The sequence below is a fragment of the Zeugodacus cucurbitae genome, chromosome 4, assembly GCF_028554725.1.
Source record: "Zeugodacus cucurbitae isolate PBARC_wt_2022May chromosome 4, idZeuCucr1.2, whole genome shotgun sequence".
NCBI classification, from domain to species: domain Eukaryota; kingdom Metazoa; phylum Arthropoda; class Insecta; order Diptera; family Tephritidae; genus Zeugodacus; species Zeugodacus cucurbitae.
Genome location: NC_071669.1, coordinates 21,149,940 through 21,170,726, shown reverse-complemented (window position 1 = coordinate 21,170,726; position 20,787 = coordinate 21,149,940). Strand labels below are relative to the sequence as shown.

Here is a 20,787-nt window from a genome sequence, read left to right as displayed (position 1 = left end):
TCGGTTTGTGAACTTATTAATTAAGGAAAGGAGTTCATTTAGCTCTAGTGAAAATATTTTTCTTTCGAGTTTCAAGAAGGTAGTTTCATGCGCAGTGATTATCACCGCAATTCTAAAAAGATTTGTATACTTCTATCAAGCTGGAACCAAACAAACATCTTTTGAAGAGTTCTACATACTATTTTAGATTCGTACAAAAATCCGTTTTACTATTCCAAAATTATAAAATATTTGTTATGTATACAATAATGTGGGCCGAATTCCCGGTGGTACTGCAATACCGGGCCAACCCGTGACAGAGGTGGAGCAAGCCCCTAAAACACTCCGTCGATTTCCAAAAATCAGTTTAACATTTGTTGTCCTCCGATGGAGGATCTATCAGATGTTAAGCTGATAAGAACAGATACTACACTTTGATCTTAGCCATAAGGCCGAGAAGCGATAACTAAACACCGTCAAAGGTAAACTATTTGTATAAAACTGCAACTAAGGCGTATGAGAATTAAAGGAGGTATAAAAAGGTCAAAGAAATGTTAAGGGATCCTGCAGATATGCAACCAACCCTGAAGCGATCAAGTGTGAAATGTTTATGCGGTTAACTACCCTTATAGAGTGTTGTTGCTATCACGTATTGTAAGATCATTGTGTATTCGTTACGGGTTCGTAATTATTAGAAATATGAAATTATGGACAATTTTGCAAGTAATTTGATTGTGAATATATGAGAGGATCAGCTGAGTTTATAACCTTATATCAGTCTGCTGGACCTATGTACCAGCTCTTTCAGTTTTTTAAGCTTTCAGCACCAATAGCTTTCGAAAAGAATAGTTGAATGTCGAACTCATGAAGGTTTTTCAGGAGCTGTTGTGTTCAGCTCACATCCCTTAAGCTGAATAAGTACTGAAAGTCCAGATCTCTAAGAAGAACGTGACAGAACTATCCGAGTTTTACCAATATAATATTTGTGTGAAGCCCTCAGCCCTCGGTGGGTGTTATTAGTAAAACTTTTATAAGAGCAGTCTATATGATAGTTTTTTACATCCCTCTGCCTCTCTTGTTCATATTACGGTATTCATTTAAGGTCTTCTCTTCCTAGCATATCCCGATATGTTCTCGTTATTATCCTTTCCTACATATATATAGCCCTTTCTTTCTCTCCCAATAGAAACTTCTCAGAATTATTCACGGCCTGCTCTTTCCATATTTTCTAATATTTACTAAAATTTTTCCAAGTAAACTAGTGCAAGGACATACATTTACTACTAACAAACTGACCTTACAACTTGTTTCCGTTTAAATTAAAAAACTGAAAGCAATTACTTCCAACCACACACACACACACGTATTTCCGAAGAGAAATATGATAATTTGCCAACAAAGACGCGCAATAAAATTTTCCACATAATTGGCTTTGTGTTTGCCACATGTTGCTGAGCAAATTAAAAATCCGCTTTGTGGCCATTCGCCCATTATCGGGCGGGGATTATGGGGAAATGAGTGCAATTCCAGCTAAACTTATTGCACTTTATAATGCGAACAGTCGAAACTCTAATGCGAAATGGCGCGAACGCGTGCAAGCGAAACAAAAGAGATTTGAAAATACTTTTTTTTTACAATTTCCTAATAAATATATGATTTTACAACACCAACACACCATGATGCTTATGGTTTTGCAATAATAATGCGACACGTGCTTTCAGATAATATTTTTTTGAGTTAAGTTAGCTGCAGTTGTTTTCATAAATATGCACACAATATTCCTTCCTTTTTAAGAGGTAATTTATAATGTAAGTATTTGTTTATTAAATTTCACCGATCTGTATGAATTATCGAGTTTGTTTGACGGAAGATGATATTTACAAGATGATGCATATTTGTCTTGCCGATTTTGGCAAGCTACTTGAAGATGTCTAAGGCATTCTGCAGAGCTGAATAGTGTTGGTTGAACGTTTTGACTGTCCAAAAAGACTCTATTAAATCCGCTATATATATTTATCAAAAATAAATATGCCACAGACTGAATAGATTACCTTGGTTATAGTGAAGAAAATATATACAAGAATATAGGACCGGAGTACTTTCTTATTTGTTAATATGAGTAAGTGTTGATCCACAATAAGACTAAATCTCAATTGAGTGTGCTGGTTGCTTTCTAGATGATGCTCTAGAGATTTTGTGTGGAAAACCGTTCTAAAAATATTGCACCCCTAGCTTTTATTGCTTCAAATGATGATCATGTAATTATCATACAATTATTTTATATACATATACAGAACCAGATTCTACCTGGGAACCAGCATCAACAATACGAACAATGTCAGCCTCGAAATCCAGCGCAGAATAACTCTTGCCAACAGGTGCTACTTTGGACTGAGTAGGCAATTGAACAGTAAAGTCCTCTCTCGACGAACCAAAATCAAGCTCTACAAGTCGCTTATCATTCCCGTCCTGCTTTACGGTGCAGAAGCTTGGACGATGTCAACATCAGATGAGACGACACTAGGAGTTTTCGAGAGGAAAATTTTGCGCAAGATTTATGGTCCTCAGAACATTGGCAACGGCGAATACCGCAGACGATGGAACGATGAGCTGTACGAGTTATACGACGACATTGACATAGTTCAGCGAATAAAAAGACAGCGGCTACGCTGGCTAGGTCATGTTGTCCGAATGGACGAAAACACTCCAGCCCTGAAAGTGTTCGATGCAGTACCCGCCGAAGGAAGCCGAGGAAGGGGAAGGCCTCCACTCCGTTGGAGGGACCAGGTGGAGAGCGACCTGGTTACACTTGGGATCTCCAACTGCCGCCGAACTGCGAAGGAGAGAGAGAGGTGGCGCACTATCGTCGATTCGGCTATAACCGGCTAAACGGTTGCAACGCCAATCACATGCATACAGAACCAGATTGGCACCAGCCTTTCTTCTAGTTTCGTAGTATTGTTTGGTAAACTATCATAATAGGGCTGCTAAGTTTTTTGTCTCTTGGATTTGAATAGAACATTTTAGTGTAAATCAGCAGTTTTCCAAGTTAAGTTTTGAGCTCAAAACTATCTTAATCATCACTCATAACCTCTGGAATATCTCGATATTTACGTAATAATATTTATTAAGAAACATTTAATCCGATTAATATTCTAAGAGATGTTCCGTCCATCAGGCCGCGTTAGTATCAATTGAGAACTTTAAATGCGTTTATCTCAAAATCGGTATCTGGATTTTTTTGTATCTTTATTACAACTATTTTTTTCGTATCTTAAATTTATGACGAAAATGTTACCAAAAAAATTTAAAAAATAGCCTTGCTTTTAGTTCCTGAAAACCACCTCACCCTTTAATAGTAATTAACCTTAATTAAAAGGCGGAGATAAAAAAATTTAATTTGGACAATAACTTTGAATTTATGATTTATTTCAGCTCCACGTAAGGCTTTACCGCCCATATATTTTGGTAGTACTGTTTCTTTAACCTCTTTTTAAATATTTAAATCTGTATATATGTATATTTTAACAAATATAAATAACACGCATTTCATTAAACATTAGTGACTGACTTCCTAAAGTTATAAAAACAAAGTATACATTTGTGAGCAGTTAATTAAAACTTTGCAGACACAAAATCTGATTAAAAACTTAGATAGATGTATGAGTACTTCTAAATTCTTCAAAAATCACATAGCAGCAGAAGAAAATTGAAAACATAAAATGAAATTTGCGCTTTTCTTGCTTCCGAATAGATGCACCCCATCAACGCCATAACTCAAAACTGCAAAAAAGGCGCAAGTTAGAGTGGAAATTATGCAATGAATACACTTAACTGTAAATATACATATGTATGAGAATTGTTTTTGTGCATGTAACTGTGCATATGCTGTATCGCACTTGAGCATTCGTCGAGCACAATTGCTCAACTGTTGAGGATATATTCGCTGACTGCAAAATTTGCATCAAGTTGATTGTAATGCGCCTATAAATATGCAGTAGTTGATGCAAATGCAACTAAAACTGAAAACAGGGCGCAAACTTGGAAAAGAACACGCGCTAGAAATATGAATGAGACGTAATGGTGGTGTCGGATAACTTTTCTTCAATTGGTAGAGGGTTATTAAGTAGGCTGTAATTTGGTTTGTTGAAGAAAAGATAAGACCTTGAACAAGTTTCTACTATTGTAAACATCTTGAGCCTAGCTAGTTTATACCCTTCGAAGTCTCCCTAAAGCCGCTGGTTGAAATTCTCAAACAGCGTAACATCGAAGGTCGAGGAGATAATGGTTTGCGTCTTCATAAATAATTGTGATGCGATAAATAAAGAAGAAAAGTCATATTCTTTAAGTGAACACTTGAACTTTTTAAAAGATACTCATAACTATGATCGAGAAGGTCTGATCTGAGACTTCTTAGTTTAAATGATGGTTAAACAGGGCAAGGATGGACCAATCTAAAGAGACAACACAATAACTTTTTCTGACTATATCATATTAAAAATACCTCATCCACTCTATCAATCCACGCATTTAATATAAACCAGTTCCTAAGTAATCAAAACAAGAACTAGTTCCAATACAGTTCTCTCAAATGAACTTAGCAAATGTCTCAACTATAGTGAATGCATCTTTATTACTAAGGTTTACTCGTGTCTGTATTTGTAAACAAATAAACCGTTGTGTAAATATTGCACATTACTGATTAAATATGCTTTAATGTGCACTGCCATCATTGCCACCCGTCAACGTCAAGGCAACATAAACGTAAAGTGAAAGCAAGGGCTTGGCCCAGAGCGATGCTCAAGTCAGCAAATGTACGCGAGAGCTTCCTACTCGTTTACATGCATAAACAGATGCACTCTCTTATAAGTTACAGTGCTGTGCAAAAGTAATGCAACAAGAAAAAAGTGTGGTTATGATTTCTAAAATTGCATTTCTCCTTAAATTTTAGGTTTTGAGATCGAATTTACAGAATATTTTGTATGACATAGATCACATCTCTTACTTTCTTTGTTAACAGTAGGTAGATAGGTGGAATGTATATTTTTATGTTTCTTTTTGTTAATTTAGGCACTAAATGTGCCCTTAGTAGACATCCCCTCAAGGTTTGATGCCTGATGGATTCCAAGTGTTCTGTGTCCGATCTGAGATAAGGCTGGGCATTCACAGAGATAGTGGAAAATTGTTTCCTTATTCCAAACGCCTTGTTATAGATGATGTAAGTCTGAAAATACTTTTCCTGGACCTTTTCAATAAATACCTTGTTCTTGTCTTGTCTTATTTTGCCCTTACCAGTTTAGTTAATTTGCATTTGGTTGTACATTTCCACCTGTTCACAGCTAATTGGTCAAATTGTGTATTGAGCTCTCTCCTGATCGATCTTAGCGGACATGGTATTAACTCTGCCTCGGATTCGTTGCCCCTGCTTTTGACAAGTCTGCATTCTCCTTACCGAAAATGTTCCTGACCTGAACCCAGATTAAGTCTAGGTGGAGTTTGTATCCCAGTGAGCTCAATGCAATCTTGCAGTTATGAACTACGCTGAAATTAGTCATTAACGACGACAAGGCCAGGAGTGCCGCCTGGATATCTGTGTATATGGTTGCTTTATGTATCCTCTCGTAGTTATTCAATAGAGCTTCACAGGCCTTCTCTATGTCCAGCACTTCTGCTTGGTAGACGCTAGACGAGTTCGGTAGTCGGGTAGAGAGGGATATTACAAGAGCATCAGAATATATCTCAGTGCCTACACCGCAGTTCATTTTGGACACGTCTTTAAAAGTAGTCGTTCATGTTTCTAATGAACAGAGTATCTATTTTAAGGTCCAGTCTAATTAATTAGTCTATATAAAAAAAGGAGGAACCAGTCGACAATTGTCGACGTAGAATTTTCAAAATTTAAGGAAGCAGTGTTACATTAAACATCATTTTAAAAAAGCTCAAAATCACGAAGTTATATAAAGAAAATTTCCGTTTCCTGCCTGGGGATCCCTTCATTCCATTATTATAAGGAAAACTCAACATTTTGTGTTCTGCCATTTTTTTCAAACACCACTGTACTATAAGCGCTTGGAGACTTGAAAGCTGTTGAAAGCCATGCGCCTGCATATTTACAGCAACTGCTTTTGTTGTCTTTCGCATGCAAAATTGCATTTCTCATTCACGCGCATAATTTCATTTCCACACTCCCCACTTGAATTTAAATTTTTATTTTTATTTTTATTTTATTTCACTTTCACCGCCCGCTTTGTTGCTAACTTACTTGAATTGTTTTGTTGCACCGCAATTTGCTCATAACGGACTGTTTTGCTTTGTTTGTGCATAACTTGGTGTTGATTGCTTGAGAGCTCCTTGGTACTTATGTAGGTGTGTGTGTTCGTGTGTTAAGCTGTTGTGTGGGCGTGGCACATAATATTTACATACATACATGAGCAACTCTGCTTGTGTTTGTTATTCTTTCTAGTTTTTACCATATTGCATTTGTTGGTTTTGTTATCTTACGCTTAACTGCCGCTGTAGCCTTGAATGAAAAAAGGAAAATTGTTTAAAGAGTTGTAAAACTTGCAGCGAAAGCATAAACTGCGATTACCGTACATTTATGTGGGTGTGTGCAAAGCGAGCGGATGAAGGGAAGGGACGTTTTTTTGCAGTAAATTCCCGTGAGCTTGTGTGGGATTTACGCTTTCACAAACCAAGCGCAAAGATTATGGTTTATGAGGTTCGTGTGCGCCTCAGCTGCGGTGCGCTGAGCGAAATCTCATAATTATGCTGGACAATTAACTGATTTAAAGCTTGATTATGGAAAAAGTGCTGGACTGAGAAGAAAACAATCAGTTACAGAAAGAGTGTAACGATGTGGTATCTGGTGAAAACAATCTGAGAGATATGCTAGTATGAAAATCTGAAACTAATCTGAAATTGCAAAGGATCTAAAAAAGAACATTAGTGTCGAAATAACAAGACCGTTTGGGCGCCGGGTCACAGCGGATTCGCTGCGAATTGTAGAGCAAATAAGCTCGCAAGTTGAGGAACGCGTCATTCTGTTTCACCATGCTTGGTTCGAGTCGGGGCTACGTTTTCCTCTTGTGCTCTTTCACTCGATCACTGGACGCGGAATCGCTGTGAATTGCAGAGCGAATGAGCTCGCAAGATGAGGAACCCGTCATTCTGTTCTGCTCGGATCGAGTCTGGGCTCCGTTGTCCTCTTGTGCTCTTTCACTCGATCACTGGACGCGAGCATAGTAGGCGTAGGTTAACAACTAGAACCTGCGCGGTTGCGAGATCATTTTACCTCAGAGTGGAGCGCAAGAGGTCGGCAGAACTGTGTACACTTAAAAATGTTCACACTGCCGGAATAGTGAGAGTACTCATCGAACCCTGCGCAGTAGGGAACCCATGCGATGGGACTAGGAACCCTCTCGGACGCAAACTTCCATAGTTGTATGGAGGAAAGCGATGTGGAAACACCAAGTCATTTCCTGCTCCACTGGCAAATTTCGTTCGCAAGACTGAGTTTGGAGTATGTAGACGAACAATATGAACTTACCGGATAGACATTAGCGCTTCATAAAATTTGTGATAGGTTCAAAGCGCTTCGGCGATACTTAAAGGTCTACTTTTCGGTCCATACTTATGAGTCGCAGTCACCACAACGGACTGGCACCTTTAGCTGTTCAAGTGAGGTCCATCGCGGAACTTGTCGCCTTTTTAACTTACCCTAACCTAACGTAATAGTACAAAAATAAGGTCTCCATATCGTGCTCACAGGCTTCAGTTTCTTCACAATACTTATTGGTTATTTATCGGTAATCTGTTGCTCTGAATAAAAATCTGCCGTACTGACTACGAATTCCAGATTATATATCATATTATATCTTGAACGATTCGTTAGATGCATGCCGCGAACAAAGTTTATTTAAAAGACGGGACTTTATGAGGTCATTTCGTAGAAGGTATATTTCATTTTCAGATTATAACTTTATCGAGATTTCTAGACAATTAAAGCTCTTATAAGGAATGATCTAAATATAAAGAAATACATCTGTTTTAAATTGATTTATTCAAAATTAAAACTAACATGAAAAATTCACTTAAATCACTTTTAAAGCGTTGGCAGCTGGCCTACATAAAAGTAAAAGTAAATATGTACATACTGGAATTGCACTTCGCATGCAAGCCTTCCAATTTATTTGTTTATCTGCCTCACGCATACCAAAGCATCCAATTGCAAAGCCCATTTGCATGTAAATAAATGACACCTGCGAATAAAAAGGTGTCTGACATATCCTGTTACCAGGGACGTCAGTTGACGCGAATTGCCTGCGAAAAGAATCGATAGCCAATCGATGGTAATTTCATATGTAAATGTTGTTTAATGAAACCACCTGCCAATGGGTTAGCTGTAAAATATTTACCATTGTGTTTGCTGTTGAATATGGCGAGTGTGCAAAGTGTTTAAATTGCTTTCTAAATTGGAAATTTGCAAGTGGTGAAAATTGCCCAAAGTGTAAATTTAATTTAATTCGTAACATAGGGGATTTTTTTATATAAAACGGACTAATATAACAATTTCAAAATATTTTTAAATAGTTAAAGTTACGATGAGACTACTCTGCCTAGTTTTGAGCCGGTAGATGGAAGAGGAGGATTCTATGGAACGTAGTACCAAATTTGTAGTATTCGCTAGGGCGTAAACGTATTTACAAATGCTCTTGACAAGGCATTTCAATCCGCGTGTCCTCAATTACGACTGAAGCACAACACAAAGCCCCCCTGGTGGAACAAAGAACTCGGATCCTGCAGACGCAAGATACGAGAGATGTTCAACTGGGCCAAAATAACAGAGAATGAGGAATGCTGGGGCGAATATAAAGATCTTCTACGAGACTACAAAAAGCTGGTGCGTAGGACCAAACGTCAGTCCTGGAAAAGCTTTTGTGGAAGTTTTGAAAAGACCAATGAGGCGGCAAGACTTAGGAGGTTGTTATCAAAGAGCCCCGCTCCACCGGGTCTGATTCGCAAAAATGACGGAGAATGGACACACAACTGTGAGGACTCATTAGAGGACCTTGTTAGTGTGCACTTCCCAGGTTGTAGGAATACAGTCACTCCTGAGTGTGTAGAGGAATATCCTATGAACTTTCCTGAGCACATTATCATGGATGACAAGATTGAATGGGCAATTCGCTCGTTCAGTCCATTCAAATCACCAGGAAGGGATGGAATCATCCCAGCCATGCTACAAAATGTTCCACGTGGTACTCTCTCTCTCTAGGAGTCGTCTTGGACAGTAAGTTGCTGTGGGAGCACAATGTGGAAGAAAGGGTAAGAAAGGCCAGTAATGCTCTTTATGCATGCAGGCAGCTGCTCGGCGCTACCTGGGGGCTTTCTCCCTCTCTCATGCACTGGTGCTACACAGCAATAGTGAGACCAATACTGCTCTATGGTGCTATTGTGTGGTGGACAGGCATAAAGAAATCAACCTACCGGAAGCCAATGGAAAGGGTTCAGCGACTCGCAGCGCTCTGCATAACGGGAGCTCTAAGAACCACCCCTACGGCAGCTCTTGAATGGATACTTAACCTGCCGCCGATAGATCTCTTTGCCGAAACCTATGCGGCAAAATCTGCGGAACGACTACTGGCGGTAGGAGAATTTACGTATAGAACTTATGGGCACAGCTCAGTGGGTAGGGGAGTTTTGGCAAGTACCGACTACTTAACCCCACTCATGAACTGGGAAAGAAGATTCCGAGTGAACCTGGAGAAAGATGGCTGGCGTAGGGAATGATAACCTCGCGTAGCACATTGAATATCTACACGGATGGTTCGAAAATGGAGGACGGAGTAGGTGCGGGAATATACTATCAGGAGTTAGGTGTAAGGCAGCCTTTTAAACTTCCGAACCACTGCAGTATCTTTCAGGCGGAGGTGTTTGCTATTGGGAAAGCCGCAGAGCTAGCCCTCAACACAGAAGCCGGCTACTCCAAAGTCAATATCTACGTAGACAGTCAAGCTGCAATCAAGGCAACAACCTCGGTTTGCATTTCGGCCAAAAGTGTTTTGGATACCAGGGTGGCAGTGGAGAGGGCTGCTAGGAACACGTGTCTTCACTTCTACTGGGTGCCAGGGCATAAAGGCATTGAAGGCAACGAGATTGTAGACGAAATTGCCAAGAGTGGTAAATAGGTCTATGTGAGGCGTATTGGCCTACCAGTATAACCTAACCTAACCTAACCGAGGGGCCCCTTATACAACTTTCTAAAATTTTCTCCTCTTACTAAAATCTAAATTTCCTGCCACTGCTCCTCTCGATAACACGCGGATTCTGACACATTGCTTCTGATCGTAACATGATCTTTTATAGAATGACATGAGTGAGAACATAGAAGGGACTCTGACTTATGATTATTCATCGTTTAGGTCGTGGCAATTCTTCTCGTATGAAGGAATTGTGAAGAAGAAAAAATACCCTATTCTGAAAAGGTTAAACTTAATAAAAATTGAGGAATGGGAAAGGTTAAATACTTATTATCTTCGAACACGATCGAAATACAAAGACAAATAATGAATTACATATATCACATACATAAGATGCATTCCTCCCTTTAAAAATATTGAGAACAACTATTCTCTTACACCTTGCTTCTGGATGGATGGATCTCAGTTGAGCTGAAGAAGCGCTGGACTGTCATTAGCACTTGTTCTGTCGCAAGATCCTTCTGGCCCGAGATAAATCGCAAGAGGTCTATGGAACTCTTCGCCCTCAGTAAGGTTAATCTTTCCCTAGTCATAGGGGTTCTTTCCACATTAGAATACACGCGGTCAAACTCAAAATTTTACCGTACGCTAGCTGCGAAGCTGCTTGGAGGAGGATGGAGTAGAATCTTTCCAACATTTACTTCTGGAGTGCACGGCCATTGCGAGATCTAGGCACAAGTATCTTGGATCTCACTTTTTTTTTGCATACTGGCGAATTAACGAATTTAGAAATAAAAAACCGTCGTTTGTGGTAGATTCTAGGCGCTTTGTCGATTCTTCAATTTATGTGAGGGTGTAAATTTTTGCCATCACAAAGGGTTGTCTTCAATAATCGAAGTGTGTTTCTTCCGGTGGTGAGCAGCCATTGAACCTCGCCTAATCTAACCTATGACGTGAGAATGTAGCATACCTAGATCGATTTATCTAGCGTTTTCCCTTTAGCTTAATTTTAAATCATTCCATATATTATACACTAGAAGGCATGAGCTGCGATATGAAGAACTCAGGATAATCAGCTTAACTACCAGGAGTAATATCAATATAGTTATTATTATTGAATAGCAGCAGAAACCTACACGATTAGTTGAAACAAGCGAAGGAATATAGAGCGAGCGTAATTTCCGCTTGACAATTTATAAATATGAAACATTTAATATTATACTCATCAGCTATGATGACGTCACAATAGCGAGTAAAAGGCAGCGCTTAATGAATTTTCCTTTTTATACTCTCGCAACAAATGTCGCTAAAGAGAGTATTATAGTTTTGTTCACATAACGGTTGTTTGTAACACCCAAAACTAAACGAGTTAGATATAGGGTTATATATACCAAAGTGATCAGGGTGAAGAGTGGAGTTCAAATCCGAATGTCTGCCTGTCCGTCCGTCCGTCCGTCTGTGCAAGCTGTAACTTGAGTAAAAATTAAGATATCTTGATGAAACTTGGCACACTTATTTCTTGCCACCAGAGGAAGGTTGAGCAAAATCGGGCCACTGCCACGCCCACAAAATGACGAAAACCGAAAACACATAAAGTGCCATAACTAAGCCATAAATAAAGCTATGGAAACAAAATTTGGTATAAAGGATCGTACAATTAAGGGGCATATTTGGATGTAATTTTTTTGGGGAAGTGGGCGTGGCCGCGCCCCGTACTAAGTTTTATGTATATATCTCACAAACCAATAGAGCTATATAAACCAAACTTTCTGCAGTCGTTTTTTCTAGCCACTTCCTAATACAGTCTAAAAATGAAAGAAATCGGATCATAACCACGCCCACCTCCCATCAAAAGTTAGGTTGAAAATTACTAAAAGTGGGTTAACTCACTAACGAAAAACGTCAGAAACACTAAATTTCACATAAGAAATGGCAGATGGACTGAGATGTTTTTACAAAATGGAAAATGGGCGTGGCGTCGCCCACTTATGGGTCAAAAACCATATCTCAGGAACTACTCGACCGATTTCAATGAAACTTGGTTTGTAATAGTTTCCTTACATCCCAATGATATGTTGTGAAAATAAGCCAAATCGATTCACAACCACGCCTACTTCCTATATACCAGAACTTTGAAGACGATCTGAATCGTTTACTTTACAATATATAAAGTAAGCACTAGTGAAGATATCGGTGCAGAACTTTGCACAAATACTATGTTAATAGTGTGGCAGCCCCATTCTAAAAATCGCCGAAATCGAACCATAGGTTTTTAAGGCCCCATATATCGAACGCGAGGACCTCGGTGCTTCTAACCGAATATAATGGTTTGCAACTTTCAATGAACTTTATACAATATATATGACGAATATGTGGGTCAAATTGTGTATTATATAATATAAATAAAGTTAAATAAATAAATTGCGAGAGTATAAAATGTTCGGTTACACCCGAACTTAGCCCTTCCTTACTTGTTTATAATTCAACTCCTGACAGTCATAGCTATTTTTATTGCCGCTCAATTTAGATTCAATCAGCGCTCTGAGTTGAACTAAAAAGGTCATCGATTAATCAAAAGTTCGACACAATGCAAATGAAAGGGGAAAATTAATGAATTACGCTGACCAATTTTTATTTTATTTATTTTCATTTTAGATTATTTGAAGGTATTACTAAAGCCCGTAGCCCACGTAATTCCATACAAACTGCATTTTATTTTCATTGTGAGCGCGAGCACCGAGCATTGAGCGCTTTACAAACGCGCCTCAACAAAGCAGCCACGCTGTACAACTATATCCTGCAACTGTAACGGTTATTTCGGCTGGACTGCTGGCGTGCCGTGACGTTAGCGCTGCAATTTGCATTTAAAATGCCTTAAAGCGCACGAAATGAATGAATGAATGAATAATAAAAATCAGCATTTGGACGAATGAGAAATTATTTGGAACAAAAAGGCGAAGGAGAGACTGTCAGACGAACCGGTTGTTGGCTGCTGTTGGCCGTCAGCTATGTGCTGGTTGTGGTGATTGTGGTGGGCGCGTGGGCATGGTCGGAAGTGGCAGCGCGCACAATAAAATGCCTTTAACCCTTTCTTTTGTGTTGTGTTTCAGGGTCCACGAGGAAGTTGTGGGTTGCTGGCAGCAGTCAAATATCGCGCTGTGCTTTAAAATATGAAAATATTATAAAACTAAAAATGAACAAATGAAATGTGTGGAAAGAATGCCGGCACGAGCGCATGATTTTGCATAATTAAAAAGCGGTGCTGACGCTGCCACTGCTGCTGGTGCTGGCTGCTGTGGAGCGCGAGGGATGGATGGATGTAGAAGGTGCATTCATATACAAGTTGTTGGTGGAAAGCAGTGCCAAAATATGAGCAAGCTCATGTCAATGGCGGGATTACAGAAAAACACTCATAACAAAAGCAAACTAAAGAATTTGAAGAAAGAAAAAAAGTAATAAATAAAAAATAATAAAAATTATAATAATGCCAAGAATGTATATAGAAACCAAAGAAACATGAAAATAGTACCACCAACAACAATGAAAATGCACAAAAACTACGCTGCCATTTGCATAGCGCACAATCAGCGAAATCTTTGGCAGGCGAATTCCCAGAACAACAAGGCTATGCCGATTGCATAGCAAAGTAATCACTTGCAACTTTTGCCCCATATACATACATACGTATATATTTATGCACAGCGTGGGCGATAGCATCGTGTTGATAATGCCAGAATTAAAAAGTGAAAAACTTGCACTAAAACTTAATGAGTGAATTCAATTAGTTGGGGCTAACATTGTTACTGTTGTTGCTGTTGACAGTGAAATGCCCAAATGAATTATTTAAATCTTCCGCTGATTGAATTACCGTAAATTGAGGATTATTAAATTTGACAGCGGTACTGAAGTGCTCATGCAATAATTACAATCGTTTTTACTTAATTGAAGCGATTACAATGCAATTTATTGTGTCCTCAAGCGATTTGGCAGGCGGTAAGCATAGGGTTGTACATGGCGTATGAGTGATATTGTGAGTTTTCAAAAGATGGTAACTCGTAGTGGGTGTTTTAAAATGACTTGATTAGCACCTTTTTTAGTGAGAGAATTGCGTTGATAGTTGATGACGTCGTAAAATTGCACCGAAGAACTACTCCTTATAACTAATATTTTATGTCTGAAACTTATCTGGAGACACATTTAGTAGGCTGACTCTCAATTAGACTATTCCTTACTTACATAGACTTTATTTGGTTTGGACAATATATTTTTAAGTATTCATATACATTTTTTATTCTTAGGAGTTATCTCTCACAAAAATTCAACTCAATGTAACCTCCATCCTTTTACTAATCTTTGCCATACTGTTTCTTCGATTTATATCGAGATTTCTCTATTTAACGCTCAATAGTCGAATTATACGTAAAACTTATATTTTCGGTCAAATATGTATTGCCAAATCGTTCATATTATAATGATGATCTTAAATTGTTTAAATTTATAAATTTATACAATGGCATGCGAAATACTTTATTATTTTAAAAATAAATAATTGAAGTATCAAAAGTATCAAAGTAATGTAGAAGGAATGATTTAAGTGGCCAGATTTTTCTTAAGGTCTTGTTGTGAATTTTTTGGTACTAGAAGTTCGTATCTACTATATATTCTTATCGGACTCTTGGGTTTTTAGAGCTTAATGCACAAGATATTGATTATTTCATATTCAAACAAACATTTCCTAATGGCTCAATCTTAAACAACTAAGCCTTAGGCACTCTGCTAAACTCATTTATATACATAGTACCACATATTATTAAATATCGTATTTATCGTACCGTTCAATCCCTCCCCGTCAGATCATTTTTCTTCCATGCCCCATATATGTACTTTTGAAATTTCAGAGTAGTTCTTGCACAGATCTCACTTTTTGGAAGAAAATTGTTATCCAATCACGAGTAAAGAAGAGGTGTTCGGAAACTTCATATTTCGTAAATGATGAATAACTTTACTAATATCTGTAATCTTAATGAATACATACTTATCGTCAAAGATAATGAATATCTAAGGTGTCTTTTATCTGAACACATTAATTGTCAGGCCTGTTCGCTATATCGAATTTTTCGTTAATTCGAGTACTCACTTAGAGGTATTTTTATATTCTCGCAACAAAAGTTGCTAAGAGAGTATTATAGTTTTGTTCACATAACGGTTGTTTGTAAGTCCTAAAACTAAACGAGTTAGATATAAGGTTATATATACCAAAGTGATCAGGGTGACGAGTAAAGTTCAAATCCGAATGTTTGTCTGTCCGTCCGTCTGTCCGTCCGTGCAAGCTGTAACTTGAGTAAAAATGGAGATATCTTAATGAAACTTGGAACACGTGTTCCTTGGCACCATAAGAAGGTTAAGTTCGAAGATGGGCGGAATCGGACCACTGCCACGCCCACAAAATGGCGATAACCGAAAACACATAAAGAGCTATAACTAAGCCATAAATTAAGCTATGGAAATAAACTGTGGTATGAAGGATCTCACTATGAAAGGGCATATTTGGATGTATTTTTTTTTGGTGCAATGGGCGTGGCACCGCCCCCAAATAGATTTTTTGTACAAAGCTCGCGAACCAATAGAACTATATAAACCAAACTTTCTGCAGTCGTTTTTTAGCCACTTCTTAATACAGTCCAAAAATGAAAGAAATCGGATAATAACCACGCCCACCTCTCATACAAAGGTTGGGTTGAAAATTACTAAAAGTGGGTTAACTCACTAACGAAAAACGTCAGAAACACTAAATTTTACATAAGAAATGGCAGATGGAAGCTGCGCTCAGATTTTTTTACAAAATGAAAAATGGGCGTGGCGTCGCCCACTTATGGGTCAAAATCCATATCTCAGAAACTACTCGACCGATTTCAATGAAACTTGGTTTGTAATAGTTTCCTTACATCCCAATGATTGAAAATAGGCCAAACCGCTTCACAACCACGTTTCCTATATACCAGAACTTTAAAGTCGGTCTGAATAGTTTACTTTACAATATATAAAGTAAACACTAGTGAAGATATCGGAACAGACTTTGCATAAATACTACATTTATAGTTTCCAACTTTCAATGGACTGTAGACCATATATATGACGAATATGTGGGTCAAATTGTCTTTTATATAATATTAAATAAATAAATTGCGAGAGTATAGAATGTTCGGTCACAACCGAACTTAGCCCTTCCTTACTTGTTATCAATTAAAATGAGTTATATATCCGTAAATTGCAGTTTAATGAATTGTTTTATTAATTATTTGTTAAAAAATTAAAAACCATAACAAAACAATTCAAATCCAATAAATTCTTCCAAAATGGATCAATTCTGACACTCATACTTCTATTTGGTGCTGATCAATAATTTTAAGCTTTTTTTATAAAATTCAACATTTTTTCAATTTGCACATTTTTTTTGAATTTTTTCCAGTTTTATTTTTAATTCTGGTTCGATGTTATTTGATTTTTTTCCTCTTTCTTCATATGTCTTCTTGATGTTGTTCGTTAAACTGAGTACTTACAAATTCTCGATGTTCGTTATTTACGGTACTCAATGTAACAAATTTGCTTGTTCGTTATAAGCGGTTTTCGTTAAAACGAATATTCGTTATTTCGGAAAACTACTGTAGTTAAATCTATGTGTATGGACCCCGAATTTTTCAAATATTTGGTCAACAATGACGGTTACGAAGAACAGACCTGCTTTATATTGCAGTTCCGACCAACATCACCAAATATATGTATAATAGCGGTAGCCATGTAAACATTTTTCAGGTGGCTTAAAATTAAGTTGCACGTTGAGTTAAAGCTTGGTCAAGCATCTCTATTAGATGGCATAAATTTGTATACGTGATGTGTTCAAACAATTACGGTACGAAAAAATCAGCTTATTAATTGATTTCTTTGTCTGTAGCAGCCGGTAAGTTAAGATTTTATGAGTACTCATTGCTATGCTTTTGTTCCAAAAACCGATATTGAAAGAAAATATGATTGATGTACCTGCATTCGAATAGCACAAGGTTATCCGTTGGATAGGTAGAGGACCTCACAAAAGATAACTGAATAGTTTGAGATCCTATGATTTTCGTCTTTTTACCATCAGTTTACTGGATACAAATGATGTGAAAAGCTTTACATTGATTAAGAAAATAGACCAAATTATAATACATTTTTTTTTACTGATGATTCTGAAGAATTTTGAATTTAATTTGATTTTTACTATCAATAGCATTGAGACATCTAACATTAGGCTCGAATAATGATATATATTATCTAAAAATACTAAAGGGTGATTTTTTAAGAGCTTGATAACTTTTTTAAAAAAAAAAAAGCATAAAATTTGCAAAATCTCATCGGTTCTTTATTTGAAACGTTAGATTGGTTCATGACATTTACTTTTGAAGATAATTTCATTTAAATGTTGACCGCGGCTGCGTCTTAGGTGGTCCATTCGGAAAGTCCAATTTTGGGCAACTTTTTCGAGCATTTCGGCCGGAATAGCCCGAATTTCTTCGGAAATGTTGTCTTCCAAAGCTGGAATAGTTGCTGGCTTATTTCTGTAGACTTTAGACTTGACGTAGCCCCACAAAAAATAGTCTAAAGGCGTTAAATCGCATGATCTTGGTGGCCAACTTACGGGTCCATTTCTTGAGATGAATTGTTCTCCGAAGTTTTCCCTCAAAATGGCCATAGAATCGCGAGCTGTGTGGCATGTAGCGCCATCTTGTTGAAACCACATGTCAACCAAGTTCAGTTCTTCCATTTTTGGCAACAAAAAGTTTGTTAGCATCGAACGATAGCGATCGCCATTCACCGTAACGTTGCGTCCAACAGCATCTTTGAAAAAATACGGTCCAATGATTCCACCAGCGTACAAACCACACCAAACAGTGCATTTTTCGGGATGCATGGGCAGTTCTTGAACGGCTTCTGGTTGCTCTTCACCCCAAATGCGGCAATTTTGCTTATTTACGTAGCAATTCAACCAGAAATGAGCCTCATCGCTGAACAAAATTTGTCGATAAAAAAGCGGAACACCGAACACTGATTTTGGTAATAAAATTCAATGATTTGCAAGCGTTGCTCGTTAGTAAGTCTATTCATGATGAAATGTCAAAGCATCTTTCTCTTTGACACCATGTCTGAAATCCCACGTGATCTGTCAAATACTAATGCATGAAAATCCTAACCTCAAAAAAAATCACCCGTTATATTCGAAAAGAACATCACTGGTATAACAGGCAGACAGCAACCAACCGCGATAGCTTTGATTTTCCCAGCGATTGGGCACGTACAAAGGTGTGTAGACACGATGAACGAGCATAGACTGGGTGACAGCAATAGAAAAGTGCTATTTATGAAAAGTTCCATTAAAAAATTGACACTTCAACTAGCACCTCGCAGCCTACAAAGGCATACGAGTATATATATATATATATTACCTACCTACCTTATATGTACATATGTGTGTTCATCTATGTCAAAGTATACATCTATGTGTATGTACCGATAAAGGTATGCTCGCCCTTACAAGCTTGCTATTTATAATTTCGCAATTCTGTCACTGCAATGCTCAATGAGCCGCACTTGAAAATGTCATTTTCGTTAGGCCAAAGCGAAGAGACGTTCTGATGCTGCTGCTCTTTTCCACTTTCATAGCAATTTCACTTTTGATGGCGTGGCTTATGTGGCAATTAAAGTGGTAATTGCTTGACATGTAGTGCCTGAGAAGTGCACCACTGTCAATATTGCATTTTGTGGCGTATTAAAAGGGCACAAGGACAATTCTTGTAATTGTTGTAAATTGCAATTGTTCTCTATTTAAAATTCGTTTATTATTTATGGTTATTGTATTTTAAGGATGTTGTATACTAAAGCCTGAGGGAATATAAGCATGACGACATTTTAACTGGAAAACTATGATAAATCTGAGTATATACCCATCACGATAACGTCCCCTTCCGGAGTGCTACTGCGATGGAATATCTCCCACAGATCCGTCCTCAGTGCCGTGTTTTGTTTGGCCAGCATCTTCCCGATGGACTCCTTGGACATTACCGCCGCCCATCCCCTAACGAAGATGTGAGTCTTTAGGAGTTTAGGGACCTCATCGTCGCGCACCATGCGCAGCTTACAGTTGTCCCATAGCTCCGGCAGACTCTCCACCATGGAACGAATTGCTGAAGTGTCCTCCACGGAGTTGTTGGCCAGATGGAAGACGCCTTTCTCGAAGCGGGACATGTCTATTCTGAAGACAGACCTGCTGGAAGTCGGCGATGGGATTAGGTCCATTAGATCGTAGAAAGCCGCCTCAAACAGGGACTGCTGCTCCGTTGAAATGCTCCTCCCGAGTCTACCCGTGTCTATGACAGCATAGTGAAAAGGATGGGCCACCTCTGCGTACGACCTTTTCTCCTTCTCTACACTAACTTTGCTCTTCTTGCTGGTCCCCGAACCTGAGGGTCCAGTGCTGTTCCGCTCTGGTGATCCTTTGCAAGGAGCTTGACGTTTAGCTCTAATAGAGCTTTTTGGTTCCTCAGGTGTGCGGAGTCTTTTCCCTGACTCCGGAGGAATTTCGTTCGTACCGATCGAGGGGATCCCGCTGCCCTGAAGGCTTGTTCCGGCAGCCAGTAACCGTTGTTTCCACCTGGAGTAATAATCCTTTTGTTATTACCTTCGCTCATCTTTTTTTGGGTTGCATTTTGACGAGGCTTTTCAGAAGCATTTTTCGCTTCATCCTCCTACTTCCCGAGACGCTTACTAGAAGCCATTCGGGGTGCTCCGTCCTACCCTCCTCCTTTTCCAACACGGGCTTGGGATCGGCTATGGCGGAGATTTTTTCATAATGATCCTTTTTCAGAAAATATTTTTCTTCTAACTTCGTTATTTTCACATAGCAGAAAATAATCACAGATCTCTCTTACTTTTGTTGCAACTAGTTAAACCAGTTTCATTATCATTTTTATTATTATTGTTCATAAAGGCAATAACTGTAATTAGATCATGACTCAACAAGAGTATACCCCATTAAATAATTTACCGTCAACGGTAATAAATAGTAGTGTTTACTTTCACTATATATCAACATAACAAGCCGTTATATAGTTCTATATACATACATATATCCATAAAGGTGCAATCATTTGTTGACTTTATTGTTGCCTCGCAAATGGCTTGAACATTTCTGTAATTTGATTTTCGCATTTGCAACTTTACACGCTTTTGCTCTAGAATATTCCCATGTCCCATAAATTTTCCCATGCGTTGTCGCCTGGGATTGCGCTATAAGCTTGTGCCTTGGTATTATATATACGTATTTTAGTCATAATCAGCCGTCTAATACAGTTATAATTGCACCTGTACGTGTTTATCTGCAATTAATTGTACGTTGACCACATACTTTACCACGCGACAGCGTCTGGCAGGACGTATGACCCACGAACGGCAGACGACTGACGAGTCTGACTGACTTGCAGTTGTGAGCGTGTTTTTGTGCAATCCTTTAACCGTACTCATTTACCGCTCATTAATCCATTCAGCCACAACAATGATTACAAAGCAATTGAACATG

General features: G+C 38.3%; 1 non-coding gene across 1 annotated transcript; it reads right to left on the bottom strand.

The window, feature by feature from the left end:
- Positions 1–245: 245 nt before the first annotated feature.
- On the bottom strand, positions 246–443 carry LOC128921850 (U2 spliceosomal RNA). Its single transcript, XR_008471155.1, has one exon. It is a non-coding gene; the product is annotated as a U2 spliceosomal RNA (small nuclear RNA).
- Positions 444–20,787: the final 20,344 nt, after the last annotated feature.